Source organism: Giraffa tippelskirchi, chromosome 10, assembly GCF_054371585.1.
Source record: "Giraffa tippelskirchi isolate mGirTip1 chromosome 10, T2T-mGirTip1v1.2.pri, whole genome shotgun sequence".
In the NCBI taxonomy this organism is placed as follows: Eukaryota; Metazoa; Chordata; class Mammalia; order Artiodactyla; family Giraffidae; genus Giraffa; species Giraffa tippelskirchi.
The window spans coordinates 39,646,626-39,672,713 of NC_137284.1; the positions used below are offsets into that span (position 1 = coordinate 39,646,626).

General features: G+C 37.9%; 1 long non-coding RNA gene across 1 annotated transcript in view; it reads right to left on the reverse strand.

The window, feature by feature from the left end:
* Positions 1-26,088, reverse strand: part of LOC145523307 (uncharacterized) — a 119,485-nt gene that overhangs the window by 92,699 nt on the left and 698 nt on the right. The gene's annotated exons all lie outside the window — the stretch shown is intronic.

A 26,088-nucleotide genomic window follows, 5' to 3' on the forward strand; every position in this document is an offset into this window, starting at 1 on the left:
AATATCTGAAACAAAGTTCTGCTGCCAAATTTCCCAAATCTTAAAAGCCTGAAGTTCTTGAAGTTAACACTGGTTAGTGTTAGGATACATATTTTTGTAATTTTCTCTGTAGATTTGGTATCATTGTTCTCTTTTAATGAAACTGAAAAAATAGCAGAAATGTTGATCAATGGAAGGATTTATCCCCCAAATTTTCAGAACAAATGCATACATTTGCCTAAATTTTACAGAGAATTGTGAAGCATCAGTCCATCTGGAATTGTTTTAAGAGCTGAAAATGAAGATATAGCTCCAGAATCCATTCAAAGGCAAACTACCCTTCCAAGGTGAATGCCACAAATGGTGTCCACTTCTATTTTTAATACTCAGAGGGAAATACATCTCCAAGTAAGTCTCAGCACCAGTGGAAAATATAGCCTTTCTTTCTTTCCAAGACAAAGGCAGAAAAGCTGAGTGATCAGGATGCTAGAATTGAGTTAGGGACTGACTAAAAGAGAAAAAGAAGATGGAACCTGAGACAGACACGAGTCAGAATCCCTGTCATGATATGACTACAAGCAGCCACCAAGAGTCTGGAAGGACTGGCACTAGAAATAATATCTATTTGCCACCTCAGGATTGAATGATCTTTAATTTTTTTGTCTACGAATCTAGGTTATATTCACCAGAGGGAAAAAAGAGAAACATTCCAACTATTAAACGGGATACATGAATAACCTCTAAAAGCTACCAACTCAGTGAAAATGTCAGTCACTCAGTTGTGTCCCACTCTCTGAGACCGCATGGACTATAGCCCGCCAGGTTCCTCTGTCCATGAAATTCTCTAGGCAAGAATACTAGACTGGGTTGCCATGGCCTTCTCCAGGGGATCTTCCCAGCCTATGGATCAAATCTGGGTCTTCTGTATTGCAGGCAGATTCTTTACCATCTGTGCCATCAGGGAAGCCCCAACAACTCTGTAGAGATAGTAAAAAATTGTGACTATTTGAAATGAATATCTGACCTTCTCCAGGGAAAGGCCTCACCAGGGTTAGGGTTATGAATTCACTTAGTGCCTGTTCTTCAAATGCACTATTTTCACTTCCCCAATATACCATGCTCCCACCAACCGCAGGGCCTTTGCACTTGCCACTACGTTTAGGGAGAAAAACTTTTCTTCCTCACCCCTTGTCTTCTACTCTTTTCCCCTAATAACATTGCTGGTCACCTTCATATCTCAGACCAGTCAACTCCATAGAGTCACTTTTCCTGAATCTCCTCAAGATACAAAATCACTTTTTGAGAGTACAAACCTCAGGTGTAACTTCACATTTACTTTCAATTTTGAAAATGAACAAGGGCCTCCTTTCTAGACTCTGGACCCTACAACAGCAGAGGCCTATCTGGTTTTGCTCAGGACCATATCTTTAGCACTATGCTTAACAACTGGCACGCATTGGGTGCTGAATAAATATTTAAGAACTACATCAATGAATAAAATGTCACACGTTTCAACACTCATTGTTTCCAAGGTTCTAGCAAGGCATATTGTTACAGTCTTGGGGTTCTTTTTTCTTAGTTTAATAGGGTGGGGAATGCAAGTTTTTCACCAGTTCCCAACTATGCCTCTGGGTTTTCTTAAGAGCTACCTACTTGAATAATTATTATAATAATTTCTGTTACTATTTTCCATAAGACAGAACGGCAGGAGAAGGTACCAACGATGTGACCACAAGACAAACCAGAAGTTCCTCGTGTAGTAAGGACTACGAGGCTCCCCAGTACGGCAAGACCCAGATACAACCCCTACTGATGTCTGCTATTGCACTTTGGGGCTTCCCTAGTGGCACAGATGGTGAAGCATCTGCCTGCAATGCAGGAGACCTGCATTCGATCCCTGGGTCAGGAAGATTCCCTAGAGAAGGGAATGGCAACCCACTCCAGTATTCTTGTCTGGAGAATCCCATGGACAGAGAAGCCCATCAGGGGTCACAAAAGTCCTAGCAGCAGTCCATGGGGTTGCAAAAAGTCGGACATGACTGAACAACTAACAAACACACACACACATTGCACTTTTAGTTTTATTACTTCCTACTAAGGAATTTTGTCTGAAGGCTTTTATTTCTAATGCAAATATTCTCAGAAATGGTGCCGCTGTTGCTAACATTTATCTGTGTAAATTTGCTGATGCTAGATATTGGTGTGGAGGCAGATGATTAAGTAGGGCACTTCAACACTGAAATGGGCTGCTTGGGGAAAGAATATGGTGCCCAGTGCTGTGGATATCCCAGTGAAGCTAACTGTCCACTTGTGAAGGACCCTGTGGAAGGGATTAGTGCACTGGGTGCATAAATGGAGGGGTGGGCTAAGATTTTGTCTGACTCTCAGATGCTATGACCTTCTGGCATGTTTCTGATGAACTGGAAAGGTATGCCTTTCAAATGCATATGAAAGGCGTGGGGGAAAGGCACTGTCTGGTACAAGTCTGGAAAAAGACGTGTGCTGGCCAAATGACTTTGGCAAAAAGTTAACTTTTCAAAGCCAGTTTCCGTTTCTGGCTTTTGAAGGATTTGGAAATCATCAAAGAGGACACATGCTATAAAATTCTACATGAACTATGTTGTACTATGCACATGGTTTTTTGTTTTGTTTTGTTTTGTTTTTGCTACTGTTACATCAAGAAAAACTCCTACATCTTCATTGCTTTATGATTTCCACGGGCTGAAAGGAAAATTTCAGGACAAGTAGCATCGGGGAAGGAATACAGTTATTCTTCTCTATCCCAGTGTCCTAAAAGACGGAAATAGGGTTGAGTCATGCAGGGATGGTGTACCTGAAGACAGAACTCTAAGCTGGAATAAGGTGCGGCTGTGCTGCACTTAGTGAACTCTTTGCGACCCCATGGACTGACGCCCACCAGGTTCCTCTGTCCATGGAATTTTCCAGGCAAGAATGCTGGAGTGGGTTGCCATTTTCTACTCCAGGGCATCTATCCAGGGATCAAACCCACGTCTCTTGTGTTTCCTGTGTTGGCGGTTAGATTGTTTACCACTGCTCCACCTGGGAAGTCTTCCACGTAAGTAAGGTAGGAGTGAACTAAAACCTTCTCAACTAAAACTGTGTAAGAAAACAGCACATGCCAAGGTCCCAAAGCCTACCTTCATCCTCCACTAGCATTCCAGTGTTAGTCCAGTGGAGACTGACATAGAGGAACTGAAACCCCACTGGCTTTCTAGGATCCCCCACATCTGGAAAGGGAAGAGACAAGTAAGAATGTTTATTATCTTGGTCAGGTCAGAATGCGTAAAAATCCATAAGCTTGCTCACAAAACAGCAACAAATAACATTTAAGTAAGTGTCTAAAGGTGGTATCAGTCCCTTCTTGAACATTCATCTTCACCAGTTTAGAAACTCGCTCCAAAGGTTACCTTTATATTGGAGTATAATTGCTTTACAATGTTGTGTTAGTTTCTGCTGTACAACAGCATGAATCAGTCCTAAGTATACACATACCCGGTCCCTACTGAGTCTCCCTTCCACCCCCCCATCCTACCCCTCTAGGTTGTCACAAGGCACTGGGTTGAGCTCCTGAGCTATGTAGCAGCTTCCCACTAGCTGTCTATTTCACATGAGGTAGTGTGCATCTTCAATGCTACTCTCTAAACTCATCTCACTCTCTCTGTCCCCCACATCCACAGTCCATTCTCTACATCTGCATCTCTACTGCTGCCTGCAAATAGGTACATCAGTACCTTTCTTCTAGATTCCATATATATGCGTTAACATATATTTGTTTTTCTGACTTACTTCACTCTGTAGGACAGACTCTAGGTTCATCCACATCGCTACAAATGATCCAGTTTCATTCCTCTTCTTTGGGTGAGGAATATTTCACTGGATATATGTACCACATCTTTTTTATCCATTCATCTGTCGATGGGCATTTAGGTTGCTTCCACGTCCTGGCTTTGTAAATAGTCCCGCAATGAACACTGAGGTACATGTCTTTGAGTTATGGTTTTCTCAGGGTTTATGCCCAATAGTAGGAATGTTGGGTCATATGGTAGTTCTATGCTTAGTTTTTAAGGGATTTCCATACTGTTCTCCATAGTCGCTCTATCAATTTACATTCCTATCAACACTGTAAAAGCCTCTTCTCCACGCCCTCTTACCTTTTGTCAGACACATCACTATTCCTAATGTCTACCTAATTTTAATCTCTCCTATGTTCTCTGCCCGGCTGTTAGAGAAAAAAAAGAGGAGGAGAAAGAGGAGGGTAAAGAAGAGGAGAGGGGAGAAAAAGAAGAAAAGAGTGGGTAGTGAAGAGCTGCCAGTGTTTCCCCCTTTTCACCCTTCTTCTCTCATGCATATTTTTCTCTTACTTCCTTCCTTTGTTAATTCCCATCAAATCCTTCCTGTTACACTCACTAGAAAGCTCATTTCATTTCTAACTACCTCCTTTGAATCCTCAAAATTCATGCATATTTTTCTCTACATCCAACACCAGCTAAATCATAGCTTTCCAGTTGTGTTTCCTCTGGCCTGTTTGTGCTTTCACCCTCAGTCAATCATGTCTGCACATGAGAAGTAACACAGGGGCTTTCAAAACTGCACATGCTTGAGCCTTACTTCCAGAGATGAGGGCTTAATTGCCTGGGGTGTGTTCCTTCCATAAATATTTATTAAAAGCTTCCCAAGCCATTCATGTGCACTAAGAGCTATTAATAAAAACCACTGCAGACTGATTCCAGGGCAAGGTTATCATATGTATTTGTGTTTTTCTGATTCTTGCACCTAACACGGTCTCAGTAAATGCTCGCTGAATTAACCAAAAGTCCAGCCTATTTTGTTGTTCCTTGATTCTACAGCATTTCAATTTTCAGAGTTGTTTTGGAGAGTGTGGAACACAACATCCCATCAGGAAAGTGTAAACTCTTCTTCCTAATGAATTTTATCCTTCCATTAGCCTCATTCAACTTTTATCAACAGCAGTTCTAAAAACATCAGCCTGAAAGCACACGGAAGCATATTTCCCAAGGCTGCTAAGCCATTCTTTCTCTTCTGCCCCAACAGAACAGCAGATATACTGACCTGCAATAATGTTAATAAGCCACAGAAGGTCAGGGATTCTGAGAGAGGAGGAAATTCCACACATTCAAACTAAACAGTTAATTATCCCAGAAAAAAGTAATAACCTAAATTGTACTTAATGCTAGAAATCTTAAAAGTGTCATCCTGTTACAGAAAAGATTTTAGGACACTAAATGATCATAATCAGGCAGGAAAGTCCTTCAGCTCAATGGGCCAACCAAAACTATCATAATGTTAGAGAATGTGGTGTGGCTTATGTAGCATCTAGAATCACTTGCTGCATTGAATATGGTATTATGTTTTGCTGATTTTTCCTTTTTCACCTCAAGTCATGTGAGAAATTTCATGCAAAGGGAGGACAGAGCTCAACAAAGGCACCAACACAGCAAAGTACAAAAAACTAAGTTATCGAATTTATTGGTATTAAGTTGTTCATGAATTTTGTTATATTCTTTTTAATGACTGTAGCATATACCTACAGTGATATATTTTTGTCTATTCCTCATATTAGTGAAACATTTTGTGTTTTCTTTCTTGATTTATCTTTCTAAGGGTTTATTATCATTAATATTTTCAAAGAACCAACTTTGGCTTTGTTAATTTTCTCTATTGCCTTCTACTATGAATTTCTGTTGTCATCTGTAGTATCTCTTCTTTCTTGTTACTTTTAAGACTTTATTCTTAGTTTGCAATATTTTTATTAAAATGGGCATTGATGTCATTTTGTTTATCTTGCTTGGGGCTTGTTGAATCTTGGATCTATGAGCTTGTATTTTACATGAAATCTGAAAAAATTTTAATCATTGTTTCCTTCTCTATTTTTCCCACACATTGCCTCCCACTCATAAGCTCTTTCTTGGCTTCTTCTAGGACTCCAATTACACATGTCTTACTACTTGTTACTGTCTCATAGTTCACTGAGATTCTTTTTTTACTTCTGCTTATTTAAGATTTAATAATTTCTATTCCCCTGTCTTCAAGGTCACTGATACATTTTTTTCTACAGTTTGTAATTTACTTACAAGTTTATTGCTGGGAAAGATTGAGGGCAGGAGGAGAAGGGGACGACAGAGGATGAGATGGTTGGATGGCATCACCGACTCAATGGACATGAGTTTGGGCAAACTCTGGGAGTTGGTGATGGACAGGGAGGCCTGGCATGCTGCGGTTGTGGGGTTGCAAAGAGTCGGACAAGAATGAGCGACTGAACTGAACTGATGAACTTTTTTCAGATATTATTTTTTTCAATACCAAAATGCTAATTTTTTTCTCTTGTATAGTTTCCATTTTTTTCCACTACAATACTTTTGTCTGTTCCCTCCTTATTCTCATTTATTCCTTTAAGTTCTTATTTCTGCTTAGAATGTCTATTCTTAATCATTATTCCCTTTCCTGTTTCTTTTAAATTGGTCTTTTTCTTCTTGATTCATAATATTTTAAAGTAGAATCAAGACATTAGTTCTTTGATACATGTTGTAAATATTATTAACTTTTTCATGTAGTGGTTTATTTTTGTATATTTTGACTGTATTTATAATAGTTGCTTTATGTCCTGGTAAGTTAATTCTACCATCTTTGTCACTTTTGCATGTCCTTAATACTTGACTGATTTTTCTCTTGATTGTGGGTCATTTTGCTGTGTCTTTGCATGTCTAATAATGTTTTATTTAATCCTAGATATTGAAGATGCTGTATTTTTGGTCCCAGTTAAAGAGGGAAATTTTAACTTGCAGACTATTGGTTTACTTGTGGATCAGCTTGATCATCTTGAGACTTTTTGTAAGTTTTGCTAGAGCTGGGCTGAATCCTCAGATGTGGCCTTTCTGAAGTGTCAGTTATCTGAGGCAGTCAGCAAAGTCTGTGGTGGGTGGAACTCAAATGTCTTCATACCACATATAAATTCTGGAATCTCCACTGATTCCTCCGCTCCCTGGTAGTTGGTTTTCGCCCTGGCTTTCAGAGTCCCACCCAGTGCAAGCACACTGTAGTATCGGCTAAACACTAAGTGGGAGTCTCATGCAATCTACAGTCTTTTTTCCTGCAGAGTTGTTTCCTTATTACTCTGTCTGTAAATTCCAAGCCCCTATAGTATCTCCAAACTCTAAACTCTGTCTCCTTCGCCTAGCCAGACACCTGTGCTCTTCCTGGTCTCCAGTCCCAGATGCTACGACCACAATGTGCCTCTGAGCAGAATGCTGCAATAACCATGGAGCTCACTTCACTAGTTTCTCTTATTTAGGGATCACGGTTCTGTTATGTCTGTTGTTCAGTGCCCAAAAGTATTTTTTCACATATTTTATCTAGTTTTATAGTTGTTTATCACAGTAGGGCTAGACCATTACCAGTTACTGTGTCATGCCAGGATTAAGAGTTCTCCCTCTGCCATGAACATTTTATGAATCTAATGAACAATAAAGCTTCCCATTTTCACAAATTTGTTCCCATTTTCACAAATGTGCTAGATCCTGGCATTGCTTCTTAAGAACCCAAAGTTCTAACTCATTTGGTTAATGAGACTTTTGGATGGAGTAAATGTAGCACTTAACAGTTATGTGAATTTCTGCAAGTCTTTTAACATACCCAAGCTTTCATTACTCACCTTTAAATTGAAGACAGAAATAATTTCTACCTCATAGTTGTTGCGAGGTTTAGGAATAATGTTTACATACAGAAAAGTCTTGTGGGTGCCAAGGGTGGGGGAGGGATGGGTTGAAAGTGTGGGATTGAAAGATGTAAACTATTATATATAGAATATATTAACAACAAGATCCTACTGTACAGCATGGAACTACAGTCAATATCCTGTGATAAACCATAATGGAAAAGAATATGAAAAAGAATGTATACATATAACTGAATTACTTTGCTGTACAGCAAAAATGAACACAACATTGTAAATCAACTATACTTCAATAAAATAAATTTTTTAAAAAGAAATAATATTTATAAAACATAGCACAGTGTTTGATACATGATAGACACACATTCAATAGATATCATTATTCTGAAGTATACATTAAAAACTTTAGTGCAATGATATTTTTTATCTTTTAATTGGAGGAAAATTGCTTTACAATATTGTGCTGGTTTCTGCTGTACAACAATGCATATCAGCCATAACTATACATGTATCTCCTCCCTCTGAAGCCTCCCTCCTCTCCCCTCATCCCACCTCTCCAGGTCATCACAGAGTGTAAGGCTGGGCTCCCTGTGTTATGCAGCAATTTCTCACCAGCTATTTTACACATGTCTATGGGGTCGCACAGAGTCGGACACTACTGAAGCGACAGCAGCAGCAGCAGTAGTGTATGTATGTCTATGCTACTTTCTCCATTTATCCCACTCTTTCCTTCTGCTACTGTGTATATACAATGGAATATTACTCAGCCATAAAAAAGAATGAATTTGAGTCAGTTCTAATGAGGTGGATGAACCTAGAGCCTGTTATACAGAGTGAAATAAGTTAGAAAGAGAAAACAAATATATAAATGCATATACATGGAATCTAGAAAAATGGTACTGATGAACCTATCTGCAGGGAAGGAATGGAGATGCAGATCTAGAGAACAGTGCAGCAACATTTTTAAAATATTTCATTATTATAAAAATGAGATATATACACAGTAAAAAGAATCTGTGTAGTACAAAAAGTTACACAAAAAGACAGATCCAAGGACTTCCCTGGTGGTCCAGTGGTTAAGAATTGGCACTTCCACTGCAGGAGGAACATGTTGGATCCCTGACTGAGAAACTACGATACTGCATGCCATGTAGCCGGGGCCAATTAATTTAAAATAATTTATCTTCCTGCCACCCCAGAGCTCCAATATTACTTCTGAGAAGTTTAATATCATTAGCTGTTTCACATATATTTTTCCAAAATTTTGCCATGGCTATATAGATATGAGTGTCCATAGTTTCTTCATATTTATACAAATGGGAGTTTTTTTAATACACCTTTCTCTACTTTGCCATTATTCATTCAAAGATACATTCTGTTCATTTTGACACACATCAACATACCTCATTCTTCAATTCTGTTGTTTAGTCACTAAGTCGTGTCCAACTCTTTGCAACCCAAAGGACAGCAGCCCTCCAGGCTCCTCTGTCCATGGGATTTCCCAGGCAAGAAACATTCTTTAATAGCCACATCACGTTTGTTGTATAGCTATAATGTAATTTATGTAAACACTCCCTATTGATAGGATCAAAGTCATTTTCAGATTTTTGCCTTTTAGAATAAAACTGCACTAATTATTCTTGTACATGTATCTCTGTTTATGTGTGAATATGACTAGGTAAATTTCTAAAACTAAGATTGCTAGATTAGACAGTTACATACAGTTTTACCTTTTGGTCAATACAGTTGGTTTTTTCTGAAGAGTTTCTCAATTTACACCTCCACAAACAGTGCTTATTTCTCCACACTCTTCCCAAAGTTATGTATTATCAAACTTTCATACCTATCTCATTTGATATGTGAAATATAGACTCTTAACATTTTCCTTTGCATTTCTTTTAGTATGGTTAAAATAGACCATTTTCATTTGTTTATGAGTTACTTATATTTCTTTCACTCTAAAATGCCTATTCTTAAATCATTGTCCCCTTTCCTACTTCTTTTAAGTTGGTCCCTTTCTTATTGATTTACAAGATTTTAAAGCAGAATCAAGAGATTAGTTCTTTGACATGTTACAAGTATTAACTTTTATATACAGAGGTTTAATTTACTTTTGTACATTTTGTGCTTTAATTAGACTTTCTTTTGGACAGTTTCTTACCCCCAGAAGTTTAAAATGTTTACATAGACAATATTTTCAATAATTTCCGCTCTGGTTTTCAGTTTTCATAACTCTTTCCCCCTATTCCATGACTATTTAAAAATTGTCAGGGACTTCCCTGGTAGTCCAGTGGTTGGGAATCCGCCTTCCAGTGCAGGTGACAGGTTTGATCCCTGGTTGGTGAACTAAAGTCCCATATGCGGTGAGGCAACTAAGCCTGCTGCCACCACTGCTGAGCTTGCCCACTGCAAAGCCAGGTGTCACAACTAAAGTAATGTCTGTATGCCACAGCAAAGAGCCTGTGCTCCACAACATGAGACCCTGCATGCCACACCTAAGACCACAAAAATCCAAACACATAATAAATAAAAGATTTTTTTTTAATTGTCTTATGGGCATTCTTTGACACATTAATTTTTCAAATTTCCAACATTTAAATTTTTTATCCATGGGAAACAGATTTTTGTTTAAGAACTGAAGTAATGATTTTTTAATAATCAGTTGACCCAATGTTATTCACTGAATAATTCCATTACCTGAGTGGCTGATTAGGAAGTTAGCTCAATGATATGTTTCTATTTCCCATTATGAATGCTGTGTTTATGTTCTACTAACACACACACACATAATCCTAGAAAACTTTACAAATCCAACATAATGGGTTAAGTTTGATAACACTTGTTTTCTGCTGCAAATTCTAATACATACATGCACATATAAATATGTAGAATATATACAATAAACATGCTGAGTTAGAAAATGTATGATTTACTGATTCTAACACCTCTATCTTAATTGTACACAATATTTACAATAGTTATTGTGTCATTCCTTTCTCCTTTTAAAACTAAAATGCATTTTGTAACCATAAGTCTAAGTCATGAGACTTACTATGAATTCTCTCAGGGAGAATTTCTGCCTGGCCATATAGCAGCTCAGAGGAATGCCTTGCTCATGAGAGGGAATGAGATTCCTGTGCTCAACTGTGAGTGTGATTGGATTTACAGATTAACAAAATGAGAAAGATCAAAGCCCTGTTATCAAGCAGACCTACAAGTCTAGAGCTTGCTCTTCGAAGAAAAATTGCTCTGTGCCCTTAATCTTTCTAATCTTGACCTCATAGTGGGGTTTTATACTTAAGACACTGCCATCAGGATGCAAAATTCAACCTCAGGCCACATTCCACTTTCTCTTAACATGGGTGAACATGCCCTCAGAAACTAAATTGGCAACTGTCTGGAAACTTCAGGCTTCAAACAGAATTTCTAATTCCATTAAACTGATGTTCAGCAGAGCACACTGAGTTTTGCAGTTACTAAAGAAATAACTAGGCACACATGCTTACTTTTAATTAATCACAGTCTCTTTTTTTCCCCAAATGGTATGCACTTTGATGTTCTCATCTACACTACATCTTCTTTGTCAGTTCATCCACTGATGGGTACTTTGATTCTTGGCTATTGTTAGTAACTGCCATGAACACACAGGTGTGTGTGTGTGTGTATATATATATATATATGTATATATACATATATATGTATGAATTAGTATTTTTGTAGTCTTTGGATGAATACCCAGAAGTGGAATAGCTGGATCACATGATAATTCTATTTTTAATTTCTTTAGGAATCTCCATACTGTTTTCCATAGTGGCTATACCATTTTATGCTCCCATCAACAGTGTATAAACATTCTCTTTCACCACACCCTTTGCAACATGTGTTATTCCCTGTATTTTTAACAATAGTCATTCTAATGAGTGTGAGATGATATCGCACTGTAGGTTTACTTGCATTTCTGTAATGACTGGTGTTGAGCATTTTTTCATATGCCTGTTGGCCCTATGTAAGTCTTCATTGGGAAAATGTCTATTAAGATCCTCTGACCATTTTTAATTGGTTTTGTTGTTGTTGTTGAGTTGTGTAAGTTCTTCATGTATGTTTTGGATGTATGTGTTAGTTGCTCAGTTGTCTAATTCTTTATGACCCCATGGACTGTAGCCCACCAGACTCCTCTGTCCATGGGACTCTCCAGGGAAGAACTGCGGTGAATAGCCATTTCCTCTGCCAGTGGATCTTCCCAACCCAGGGATCAAACCTGGGTCTCCTGCATGGCAGGCAGATGCTTTACCATCTGAGCCACCAGGGTAGTGTATTTTGGATGTTAACTCCCTATTGGATATATGATTTGCAAATATTTTCTCCCATGCAGTATGCTGTATTTTCATTTTGTTGATGGTTTTCTTTGCTGTGCAGAAGATTTTAGTTTGTGGTCCTACTTGTTTATTTCTGCTTTTGTTTCTTTTGCCTGAGGAAACATTCAAAAGAATATCATTAAGATGAATGTCAAAGAGCATACTACCTGTGTTTTCTTCTAGGAGTTTAATGGGTTCAGGTCTTACATTAAAGTCTTTAAATGATTTTGAATTAATTTTTTTTTTTTTTTTTGCTGTGTAAGACAGTAAGTAGTCTAGTTTCATTCTTTCGCATGTGGTTGTCCAGTTTTCCCAACACCATTTATTAAGAGAATATCCTTTCTCAATTGTGTTTCTTTGCTCTTTTGTCATAAATTAACTGTCTATATAGGTGTGGGCTTATTTTTGGGCTCTTTGATTCTACTTCATTGATTTGCAAGTCTTTTTTTCTTTTTTTTTAATGCAGGTTGGTAAATGTCCTTTCAGGTTTTATTTTATGAATATTTTCATTTTACATAGTGAGAATCACATACACATATATTTCTGTATCTTCCTTACTTCATTTAATATCACATAGCATAAACATCCTCAGATAATACTAAGAATTCTGCATAACTATCATCCTTAACAGCTTCAGAATATCCTTGCCTCAAACTGGCCTACTGTTTAACCAATCCACTGATTCTAGACACCTTCAGTGTTTCCACTATTGTGTTATGAAAAACAATACTATGATAAACTCAAACTCTGCTCCACATTTTGGATTTTGTTTTTTTTTTTTTTTTTAGTAGACAACTAGAATTACTTCTGCACAGTGCAGGAGCAGCGAGTGGCACAGAGGAGATACCCCATGTCCAAGGTAAGAGAAACCCAAGTAAGACGGTAAGTGCTGAGAGAGGGCATGGCGACTGAGTGGCGAGTGGCGGCTGCAGAGCAGGAGCAGCTAGTGGCGGTTGGGCAGCGCGGAAGCAGTGACCGGCAGAGAGGAGATATCAAACGTCCAAGGTCAGGAGCGGGGGCCGTGAGGACATACCCCACGTCCAAGGTAAGGAGAAGTGGCTTCGCTTTCCTGGAGCAGCCGTGAAGAGATACCCCACGTCCAAGGTAAGTGAAACCCAAGTAGGACAGTAAGCACTGAGAGAGGGCATCAGAGGGCAGAGAGACTGAAACCACAATCACAGACAACTAGCCAATCTGATCACATGGACCACAGCCTTGTCTAACTCAATGGAACTAAGCCATGCCGTATGGGGCCACCCAAGACAGACGGGGCATGGTGGAGAGGTCTGACAGAATGTGGTCCACTGGAGACGGGAATGGCAAACCACTTCAGTATTCTTGCCTTGAGAACCCCATGAACAGTATGAAAAGGCAAAATGATAGGACACTGAAAGATGAACTCCCCAGGTCAGTAGGTGCCCAATATGATACTGGAGATCAGTGGAGAAATAACTTAAGAAAGAATGAAGGGATGGAGCCAAAGCAAAAAAAACCACCTGGTTGTGGATGTGACTGGTGATAGAAGCAAGGTCCGATGCTGTAAAGAGCAATATTGCATAGGGACCTGGAATGTAAGGTCCCTGGATCAAGGCAAATTGGAAGTGGTCAAACAGGAGATGGCAAGAGTGAATGTCGACATTCTAGGAATCAGCGAACTAAGATGGACTGGAATGGGTGAATTTAACTCAGAGGACCATTTTATCTACTACTGTGGGCAGGAATCCCTTAGAAGAAATGGAGTAGCCATCATAGTCAACAAAAGAGTCTGAAATGCAGTACTTCGATGCAGTCTCAAAAATGACAGAATGATCTCTGTTTGTTCAATATCATGGTAATCCAAGTCTATGCCCCGACCAGTAACGCTGAAGAAGCTGAACTTGAATGGTTCTATGAAGACCTCCAAGACCTTCTAGAACTAACACCCCAAAAAGATGTCCTTATCATTGCAGGGGACTGGAATGCAAAGTAGGAAGTCAGGAAACCCCTGGAGTAACAGGCAAATTTGGCCTTGGAACACAGAATGAAGTAGGGCAAAGGCTAATAGAGTTTTGCCAAGAGAACACACTGGGCATAGCAAACACCCTCTTCCAACAACACAAGAGAAGATTCTACACATGGACATCACCAGACAGCCAACACTGAAATCAGATTGATTATATTCTTTGCAGCCAAAGGAGGAGAAGTTCTATACAGTCAGCAAAAACAGGACTGGGAGCTGACTGTAGCTCAGATCGTGAACTCCTTATTGCCAAATTCAGACTTAAATTGAAGAAAGTGGGGGAAAACCACTAGACCATTCAGGTATGACCTAATCAAATCCCTTATGATTATACAGTGGAAGTGACAGATTTAAGGGACTAGATCTGATAGACAGAGTGCCTAATGAACTACGGATGGAGGTTCGTGACACTGTACAGGAGACAGGGATTAATATCATCCCTAGGAAAAAGTAATGCAAAAAAGCAAAACGGCTGTCTGAGGAGGCCTTACAAATAGCTGTGAAAAGAAGAGAAGCAAAAAGCAAAGGAGAAAGAGAAAGATATACCCATTGGAATGCAAAGTTCCAAAGAACAGCAAGGAGAGATAAGAAAGCTTTTCTCAGGGATCAAGGCAAAGAAATAGAGGAAAACAACACAATGGGAAAGACTAGAGATCTCTTCAAGAAAATTACAGATACAAAGGGAACATTTCATGCAAAGGTGGGCTCAATAAAGGACAGAAATGGTAAGGACCTAACAGAAGCAGAAGATATTAAGAAGAGGTGGCAAGAATACACAGAAGAATTGTACAAAAACAATCTTCATGACCCAGATAATGACGATGGTGTGATCACTCACACTCACCTAGAGCCAGACATCCTGGAATGTGAAGTCAAGTGGGCCTTAGGAAGCATCACTATCAACAAAGCTAGTGGAGGTGATGGAATTCCAGTTGAGCTATTTCAAATCCTAAGAGATGATGCTGTGAAAGTGTTGCACTCAATATGTCAGCAAATTTGGAAAACTCAGCAGTGGCCACAGGACTGGAAAAGGTCAGTTTTCATTCCAATTCCAAAGAAAGGAAATGCCAAAGAATGCTCAAACTACTACACAGTTGCACTCATCTCACATGCTAGTAAAGTAATGCTCAAAATTCTCCAAGCCAGGCTTCAGCAATATGTGCACTGTGAACTTCCAGATGTTCAAGCTGGTTTTAGAAAAGGCAGAGGAACCAGAGATCAAATTGCCAACTTCTGCTGGATCATCAAAAAAGCAAGAGAGTTCCAGAAAAACATATATTTCTGCTTTATTGACTATGCCAAAGCCTTTGACTGTGTGGATCACAATAAACTGCAGAAAATTCTGAAAGAGATGGGAATACCAGACCACCTGACCTGCCTCTTGAGAAACCTGTATGCAGGTCAGGAAGCAACAGTTAGAACTGGACATGGAACAACAGACTGGTTCCAAATATGGAAAGGAGTACGTCAAGGCTGTATATTGTCACCCTGCTTATTTAACTTATATGCAGAGTACATCATGAGAAACCCTGGCCTGGATGAAGCACAAGTGGGAATCAAGATTGCCGGGAGAAGTATCAATAACCTCAGATATGCAGGTGACACTACCTTTATGGCAGAAAGTGAAGAGGAACTAAAGAGTCTCTTGATGAAAGTGAAAGATGAGAGTGGAAAAAGTTGGCTTAAAGCTCAACATTCAGAAAACTAAGATCATGGCATCCGGTCCCATCACTTCATGGCAAATAGATGGGGAAACAGTGGCTGATTTTATTTTTCTGGGCTCCAAAATCACTACAGATGGTGACTGCAGCCATGAAATTAAAAGACGCTTACTCCTTGGAAGGAAAGTTTTGACCAACCTAGACAGCATATTATAAATTAGAGACATTACTTTGCCGACAAAGGTCCGTCTAATCATCCTAAAGGAGATCAGTCCTGGATGTTCATTGGAAGGACTGATGTTGAAACTGAAACTCCAATACTTGGGCCACCTGATGCGAAGAGCTGACTCATTTGCAAAGGCCCTGATGCTGGGAAAGATTGAGGGCAGGAGGAGAAGGAGACGACAGAGGATGATATGTTTGGATGGCATCACCGACTCAATGGCCATGAGTTTGGGTAGGCTCTGGGAGTTGGTGATGGACAGGGAGGCCTAGCGTGCTGCAGTTCATGGGGTTGCAAAGAGTTGGACACAACTGAGCAACTAAACTGAACTGAATATTTTGTTGAGGATTTTTGCATCTATGTTCATCAGAGGTTTTGGTCTGCAATTTTTCTGTGTGTTACCTGTGGTTTTTTCATCAAGACAATGGTAGTCTCATAAACTGCATTAAAAAGCATTCCCTCCTCTTCAATTTTTTGAGACTTTGAGAAAGGTGGGTATTAGATTGTCTTTGAATGTTTGGCAGAAGTCACCTGTGAAGCCATCTACTCCTTGGCTTTGTTTTTTGGGAGGTTTTGATTTCTATTTCAATCTCCTTAATAGTGATTAGTCTATTCAGATTTTTCTATTTCTTCATGATTCATTCTTGGAAGATTGTATGATTCTAAGAATTTGTCCATTTCTTCTAGGTTGTCCAATTTGTTGATATATAGCTGTTCATAGTATTCTCTTATTATCCTTTGTATTTCTGTGTTACACATTGTAATTTCTCTTTTTTTTTTACATGAGTCTTTTTTTTTCTTATTGAGTCTAGTGAAGTTTTGTCAAATTTATCTTTTCAAAGAAATAGCTCTTACTTTCACTGATCTCTTCTATATTGCCTTTGCAGTCTCTATTTATTTCCACTGATTTTTTCTTCCTCTACTGATTTTGGGCTTTGCTTGTTCTTATTTTTGTAGTTCCTTTAGGTGTAAGGTTAGATTGTTTCAGAGATTTTTGCTTCTTGAGGTAGGCCTGTATTTCTATAAACTTCCTTCTTAGTATTACTTTCATTTCATCCCAGAGTTTCTGCTATATTGCACTTTCATTTTCCTTTGTCCTCAGGTATTTTTGATTCTCATTTCATTTCTTTATTGATCAAATAGTTGTTCAGTAGCATATTGTTTAGTCTCCACATATTTGTGATTTTCCAGCTTTCTTTTTGCAGATGCAGTTTCATACCATGTGGTCAAAAAAGACACTTAATACAATTTCAATTTTCTTAAACTTTTTGAGACTCATGTCCCAAAATACAGGCTATTCTTGAGAATGGTCCTTGCACAATTGAGAAGCTGCTGCATTTATATGGAACAGTCTATATATGTATCAATTGAGCAATCGTGTCCAACTCTCTGCACCCCATGGACTGTAGCCCACCAGGCTCCCCTGTCCAAGGGATTATCCAGGCAAGAATACTGGAGTTAAGTTGCCATTTCTTCCTCCAGGGTATCTTCTGGACCCAGGAATCAAACCTGAGTCTCCTGCATTGGCAGGCAGATTACCACTGTGCCAGCTGGGAAGCCATATCAATTATATACATCTAGTATGATAATCTGGAGAAGGCAATGGCACCCCACTCCAGTACTCTTGCCTAGAAAATCCCATGGACGGAGGAGCCTGGTAGGCTGCAGTCCATGGGGTTGCTAAGAGTTGGATACGACTGAGCAACTTCACTTTCACTTTTCCCTTTCATGCACTGGAGAAGGAAATGGCAACCCACTCCAGTATTCTTGCCTGGAGAATCCCAGGGACGGCGGAGCCTGGTGGGCTGCCGTCTATGGGGTCGCACGGAGTCGGACACGACTGAAGCGACTTAGCAGCAGCAGCAGCAGCAGCACTATGATAATCTATTTAAGTCAATATTTCTTTGTTGACTTCTGTCTTGGTAGTCTATCCATTGATATAAGTGGGGTGTTAAAGTCCCCTATTATTGTGGTGCTGTCAATTTCTCCCCATAGATCTATTAGTAATTGTTTTATGTACTTCTGGTACTCCCATGTTAGGTACACATGTATTAATAAGTGTCATGTCTTCTTGATGACTTATTCCCTTTACCATCTTTGTCTTGTTATCTTTTTTGACTTTAAATCTATTTGTCTGATATGAGTAGGGCTACCCCGGCTTTCTTTTGTCTGCCACTTTCTTGGAGTATCATCTTTCATCTAATTCTGAATCTGTGTTTGTCTTCAGAGCTAAATCTCCTGAAATCTGCATATAGATGAGTATTGTTTCTTAATCCACCCAGCCACTCTGGGTCTTTTGATTGGTGATGTCAATACATTTACTTAGGGTCATCACTGACAGATAAGTACATAGCACTGTTATTTATTTATTTTTTTGCACTGTATCTTTTCTCTTTCCTCTGTGTTTCTGTCATTTTGGTTTGGTGATTTTCTTACAATATTTTTCTCAGTTTTCTTTTTTATGTTTTATGTCTCTGCTCTAGATTTATGTTTTAAGGTTACTTTTAGGTTTATATAAAGTGTCTCATAGATGATATGACCATTTTTTTTCTGCTGAAAACATCTTATCTTTATTTGCCTATATAGGTTCATTCGTTTCCTCTTCTTCTTTAGTACTTTTGTTGTCTCAATTTATTCTCTTACGTTGTGATCTCATTATCAAATTGAAGTAACTATTATTTTTGCTGTTTTTTCCTTTATAACTTTTATGTTATAATTAAACATTTAATAACATATTCTAATATAGAGTTGCAACTTTCTATTTACCACCTTACTCAAAGTTTTCTGTACTTTTACCTTTTCTTTTCAGGTATAAGAGCTCTCCTCAACATATCTTGTGAGGCAAGTCTATTTGTGATGAATTCCCTCAGCTTTTGTTTGCCTGAGAAAGCCTTTACTTCTCCATATCTGTAACTTTGCTGGATAGAGTATTCTTGGCTGACAAGTTTTTAATCTTTCAATATTTTGAGTATGTCATTCTACTCTCCCCTGGCCTGTAGAGTTTCTGCAGAGAAATCTGCTCATCATAGCCTGATGGGTGTTCCTTTTTAGGTTGCTGTCTCTCTTCCTCTGGCTGCCTTCAAAATTGTCTATCATTGACTTTTCTTCTTTAACATTGATTTTTGACAGTTCTAATATAACGTGTTTTGGAAAAAGGTCTTTTGACATTGAGACAATCAGATGTTCTCTTAGCTTTGTGGAATTGTTTGTCCAGTTCCTTCCCCATAGTTGAGAAGTTCTCAGCTATTTTTTAAAATAAACTCACTGCTTCCTTCTCCCTTTCTTCTATTTGGGGGATACTCATTAACCTTATGTTGCTTTTCCTGATGGAGTCAGATTGTTCTCATAGAATTTCATTTTGAAAAAATCTCCCCTCTTCTACCTGAATCATTTATAGATTTCTATTTTTGAGCTTGCTAATTCTCTCTTCCATATGTTCTGCTCAATTTCCAATGCTTTCTATTGCATTCTTCATCTCATTTATTGAGCTCTTCAGCTTTAAAATTTCTATTTAGTTCTTTATTACAGCTTCAATCTCTTTTATAAAGTATTCCTTCTGTTCATTAATTTTATTACTGGGCTCATTAAACTGCTTTTCTGAGCTTTCTTAAAGTTTGTTAAGTTTTTTTCCCCAGGACAAGTATTTTTTAGTTCTCTATCAGATCACACACTTCTATGACCTTAAGCTGTCAAGTAGTTCAAGTTGGTTTATAGTGTTTTTCAAGTCTTTTATACCCCTACTGATTTTGTCTAGTTGTTCTACCAATTATTTATGGAAGAGTATTCAAATGTCCAATTTGTTTGTACATTTTCTTAATTTCTCCTTGCAATTTTATCAGTTTTATTTTTTTGCCAAGAATTTTGAAATTTGTTGTTAGCATAAACATCTAGAATTATTATGTACCATTAGATTTAATGACTACCATTACATTATAAAATGACTCCCTACATCTTTGGTAATATTCTTTACTATGAATTATTTGATATCAATATAGTCACTCAAGTTTTCTCTGATTAGTGGCAGTCTGGTATGTCTGACCCTGTGCTTTCCTTTTAAACTGTGTTTTTATAACTGAAGTATGTATCTTGAGGTAATGTGTAGTTGAAGCTTGTTTTATTTTGTTTTTAAATCCAGTTTGTCAACTGCTGACTTTAATTCAGGGGTTAACACACTTACATTTGATGTGATTATTGATGTGGTTGGTTTTAAATTTACCACGTTTGTTTTTTAACTTATTCTAATTGTTCTTTTTGCTTTGTTCCTGCCCTCTCTGAGGTTAGTGGGTTTTTTATGTTATTTTATTTTTTTATGATTCCAGGTTTTCTCCTTGTTGGCTGTAATTCTGTTGTGTCCTTGTAGTGGTTGCTTTAGGGTACACAGTATACATAGTTAACATATCATAGTCTGTATTTAAGTGATATTATACAACTTTCCTTATAATAAAACAAATATATAACACTATGTTTCCTTTCTCCTTCCCAACCAGTTATATAGCTGCCATACATTTTACTTTTGCATATGGTATAGCCTCACTGTATATTATCATTTTTGCTTTAAACATTAAATATATTTTAATACATAATCACCATATTTACATATTATTTATCATGTCTAGTGATTGTCAATGCTTTGTATAGACACAATTTCTATCTGATATCACCATCCTTCTGCTTGAAAGATTTCCTTTAAAGGGCTTCACTGCATAGGTCTTCTGATAATGGGCTTTTCCTACTTTTCCTCATCTGCAAATGTGTTTTTGTTTCTGAGAAATATTTTTATTGGGTAAAAATTTGTGAGTTCACAATTTTTTTCTTTTCTTTCCATACTTTAATGATTCAATTACGTTTCTTAAAGCTTTTTTTTTTTCATGTCAAGAAATTCAGTGCTATCCTTTTCTCTATTTCCTTGTATGTAATTTATCTTTTAGGTAATGTCTATGTCTCAGATTTTTTCTCTCATTCATTTTAAACAATTTGATTATCATGCCCTCTGGTGAAGTTCCTCATGTTTTTGTGCTTGCAGTTTTTTGAGCTTTTTGAATAAGTGAGTAATAATTTTCACAAAGTTGGAAAATTTATATCATTATTTCTTCAAATATTTTCTTCCCTCCAGGAACACTAATTTTATGTAACTGCTCCCCTTTCAGCTGATGTATCATTCTATTTTCTTTTTTTCAGCTTTTTTCCTGTATGTTTCAGTCTGGATAGTTTCAATTGGTATGTAATCAAGTTCGCTAATTTTATGCAATATCCATTGGCCATTAACCCCATCCAGTGTGCTTATATGCCAAACTTCGAGGCATTGCAGACTTCGTTTTTAAAGGTTTGCTTTCCATGCTTAAGGCATGCAATTCTTCTTTCAGCTACCTGAACTTGTAGAATGAAATTATATTAACCGTTTTAATGTCCTTGTCTACTAATCTATTATCTGCTCTATATCTGTGTCAGTTTCAATTGACTTTTGTCCTCATTATCAGTTCCTTGTTTTTTTGCATGCTGGTAATTTTTTACTGGATGCTAGACATTGTGTATTTTTACCTTGTCAGGAAATAGATACTTTTCTATTACGAAACATAATTTTGAATTTTTTTCTGGGTCATGGTTAAAGTTACTTCAAATAGTTGGATCCTTTCAGATTTTGCTTTTAGAGTTTGTTAGATGGAGTCCAAGCAGTGTTTAATCTTGGGCTACTTTTTTACTGTTATTGAACCAAAACCATTCATTGTATTTCAACTGTTATCCTTTGAATTATGAGGCTTTTTCACTCTGGATGATGTCACTCTTCATAACCCTATGAGAGGTTAAGGCACTATTTCCTATTATCTTTTTAGGTATTATCTTAGTGCTATGTCCTGGAGAGTTTCTCATCTGTGTGTACTGATTAGCAGTCAGTTGAATACTCTGGTGGAGCCTCCTGCAGAACTCTGCAGTTTTCATTCCATACAGCTCAATCCTCTCCAGTATTCTGTTAGGCAAATTCTTATCAGCCGTGCCTCCCCAGCTCTTCTTTCTCATATCAGGGAAACTGTTGCCTGGGTTTCCCTCTACCCTATATTTACCTGAACACTCTCTCAGGATAGAAAGCTGAGCAATGATAGAGCTAATTTCATTTGTAACCAGTCTCTTATGGCCTACTCTCCTTCACGGCCAGATATTCCCTTTTTCAGAACTGTTTTTCTTATGCTTTGTCTTTTTTTTTTTTTTTTTTTAGTTAAAAGGCTAAATCTAGTTATTATTCAACCTTGTTTGGGAGAGCAATCTATAAAATCCCTTGATCCTTTTTAACTTCATACTTACAGTACTACTAATTGATAAAGAGTTTCCAGAGGGGATGATACCTATATGCTATCCCAAAAGTGGCCTCTCATTTCTCATCCTAAAACCATCTTGTTTCTGAAACCATGGCAAGGTTAAACATGCTTCTCAGGCTCTGCTTTAACACAGTGTTAAAACACATGATATGGGATGGGGGAGCCTGGTGGGCTGCCGTCTATGGGGTCACACAGAGTTGGACACGACTGAAGCGACTTAGCAGCAGCAGCAGCATGTATGTATGTATGTATATGTGTGTGTGTGTGTGTGTATATATATATATATATGATGCTGTGTAAAAAAGTAGTGGTGATATATCTATATTTTATGTACATACATATTTAGTCTTTCTGTACCATTCATACTTTTTGCCTTTTTCCCTGTATCTTCGGGCCCTAGTACAATGTCTACACAAGGTAAGCCCTCAGTAAATATTTTATGAATAACTGAATCAAAAAATTGGTTAGCAGATCCTTTTCTCAGGTAGTAGAGAGCTTACTGCATTATGATAAATTCCATTTTTGAAGCAGCACCTTCCATAAAACCTACTGAACCTGAGGGAAGTCAGAATTCTGCCAGCCACGAGGAAGGAGCAAGACAACAAAGGGCATCTGCTACTTCAGACACACAGTTCACCAAAGCACCTGTATCCTCTGTTCTAAAGAGAATATCTTAAACATTTTAAACAATATTTTAGACTAGTTTCATGACAGTATCTAACTCACATGACTGTAAATATTTCCAGAACACAATAAACTCCACTTCCGTGCCAAGATGCTTCATGCAGTGTGTCACTTTAGATGGTAATTATATTGCATTAGGGAGACAGATTGTGCAGCCTCAAAAGTAGAAAGAATATACGGGTAAATCTGTCATCCACCCCCGCAGCACACACACTCTACAGAGGAGAATTCTATTATTTCTGGGATCATCTTAATTTCACATTTATTATTCATTTTTTGAAAAAGCTGCCTATTTTAAATATTTTAGTACAGGACAATTTCTAGGAGAAAGTGCTTGTTTTAATGATAGAAATTTCTTGCTTCTCCCACTTTTTATCCACTTTTTCATGGAGAGTGTTCAAGCACATAATCTCCCTATTTATATCTTTTCACCTTTTTGATAAAAAGCAAATCTTAATTCCCTTGTCGTATTCTTATTAAATATTCAAATCATTCAAATTTTCTGAGTCTCAAGATAATTGTGTCTACCTTACAGAGATTTCTTTCACTCTGAGAATGAAGGAGCAAAAATTCTCTGTACACGACAAAGCACTGAGCAAATTGTCAATATAAGGTTTGAGGTATATGAAAATTTGGCGGTTATTCATCTTGTTAGCCCAATAACCTTATACAGTGGATGAATTGTGGTCACATCAGTACATAGATTAAAGAAAGAGAAAAGAAGGAAGGAAGGATGATGGATGGGATAGAAGGAGAAAGTGAAGAAAGGAAGGGAAAAGAGACAGGGAGCAGGAGAGAAAAAAGAAAGGAAAGAAGGGAGGGACAAAGGGAGAGAAGGGAAAATAAGGGAAACTGGGAAGAGAGAAATGAAGGGAGAAAGGGGGGAATGAAAGTAGGGATGGGAGAAAAAAAGAGAAGGGAGGAAAAGTCATGACTACTATGAGACTGGTTGACTAATTATGACTTTGACAGGTATATGATAACAACTGATCACTGCTATAACTGTTCCCCTCCCAGACAACATAAATAACAAAACAACCGTGACTAATCTTACATGATGTTTAGACATGGCAGTCTTAGGCTAGGGAGATGGAAGTAGTAATATTTTCTATATTATGAATATTAGTAGTCATATTATTGCCTTTGAGGATGCAAGAGGAGAGGCTGGCACTCTCAAATGTTGTAGCTCAGTTGAAACCCTAGAAAATGAGATTCATTCATCAAGAGGATTGTCCTTTTTTCTATTTTCCAGAGTATAGAGGAAACAAGATACTTTTAAAATCTTTCTTAGATTCTGATACTTGAGTTAGAAATAATCTCTTTTATTTCTCTTTTTCTTAAAATAAATATAATCTCCTTTATTTTGCTCTTAACTCATTAGTGGGGGCATCTTAACAAGCAAAGAGAATATAAGATATTTGAATCTTGCTCCAATACATAAAAATCAATTAATTCTGTGTGTGTGTGCATGAGGTTTGTGACGGTGGTGGCTTTTCGGCAGCCTAAAGCCATAAGTTTTTAAAAGACACCAATAATATTTCTCATGCAAACCAACAATTCTGGTGTTGTAACAGGAAAGAGACCACTTGGTGCCACAGATACATTTAATGATAGCACTAATAATCAGTGCTACCATTAATTAAGCTCCTGCTTTGAGGAAATCACTGCACAGCTGCCATCTCCTTTAATTCTCCTGGTGACGCTGTGAAGTTAACTTCTGCATCACAGTTTTGCAGTTGAGGAACCATAGCCTCAGAGGAAATAGCAAACTTTTGCAAAGACTGTGACTGGCACCTTTTATCATGTCCACCTCTCCCGGTCAGAGAGTGACTAAAGATCAGAGAGATGCAAAAGCAATAAAACAAAATATCTCAAGGCCTCCTTTCATCCCTAAGAGCTAAAGATACATATACACACACTTTCATTCTAAATGAGATGCCTGGCATTGCTGTAAATTCTTTAGTAATGTATTTTAATTAATCCTCTGACACTGACTTATTTGACTGAAGGGAAAAGGAAAGTTTGGGAGGTTAAACTGTCCAGTCCTCTGGCAAGTGTCAGAATATGTATTTGAGTTCAAAATACACATGCCTTTGCCCCTTTTCCTTATCACATTGACTTTCACTGCTCCACAAACACCTGCAGAGTAGCTGCTGTGTGAAAACAGTTTTGCAAGTGCAGGACACTTAAAGACATACAAAGATAAACGAGACACAGCCTTGAACTCAAAAAGCAAACTCCAATCACTTAAAAAAGATCTCAGCTGGAATAACATTTATGAGGAAATGTGAATTGGTTTGCAAAATCATCTTCTGAAGTCATAAATTGTAACATTAACTGGTAGGCCTTTTCCTGTTAGGCAAATCTCTCACAGAAAGTGAGCCTTGACAGCACAGTACTGGAGGAGGAGCTTATTAACATGATGTACCCACGGCCAAGGGACATTCCCCATACTCTACCAGGCAACAGAGTTTTAAGGTGAAGGCAAGCCCTTCCTTCATCTTGGAGGGGAAAAAGATTTTACCCATATGCTCTCAAATAATGCTTATCGCAGCTCAATGGGTGGGAAATTTATTCCCCTTTACCACTGAAGCAACAAAGATTTATAAATGTCAAGGGACCAGCTTGGGTCAAACAGGTCGTAAGGGGTCCAGACAGGGTTCAAACCAATGTCTACCTTACTCCAAAGAACTATTTCCGCTGCACTATTCTGCCTTCCTCATGTATACAAATGTATCTGTATATGTGCATGTACATGTGTACATATGTATATGTGTGCATATATGACAAATGAACATTTCCTGTTGATCCTAAGACTGCCTAAAAATGTTTTCAAACTTTATTGAGATGCAGCTGACAGAATTACGTTATTTAAAGTGTATAATGTGACAATCTGATATATAGGTACATCTTGAAAGAATTTCCCCATTGAGTTAATTAACACATCCATCACCTTGCATATTTACTTTTTTTTGGCGAGGAAATTTAATTCTACTCTCTCACCAAATTTCAATTACCTGGTAACAGTGTTATCAACTATACTAAGATTTTACATTTGTCTTTCTTATCTTCCAGTGGTCTCCTCAGGATCTTATTTTTAACCTGTGGTTATAGAAAGTGTGTAGGGAAGAGGGGCCAAATGTTTCATAACGACTTATGAATCAG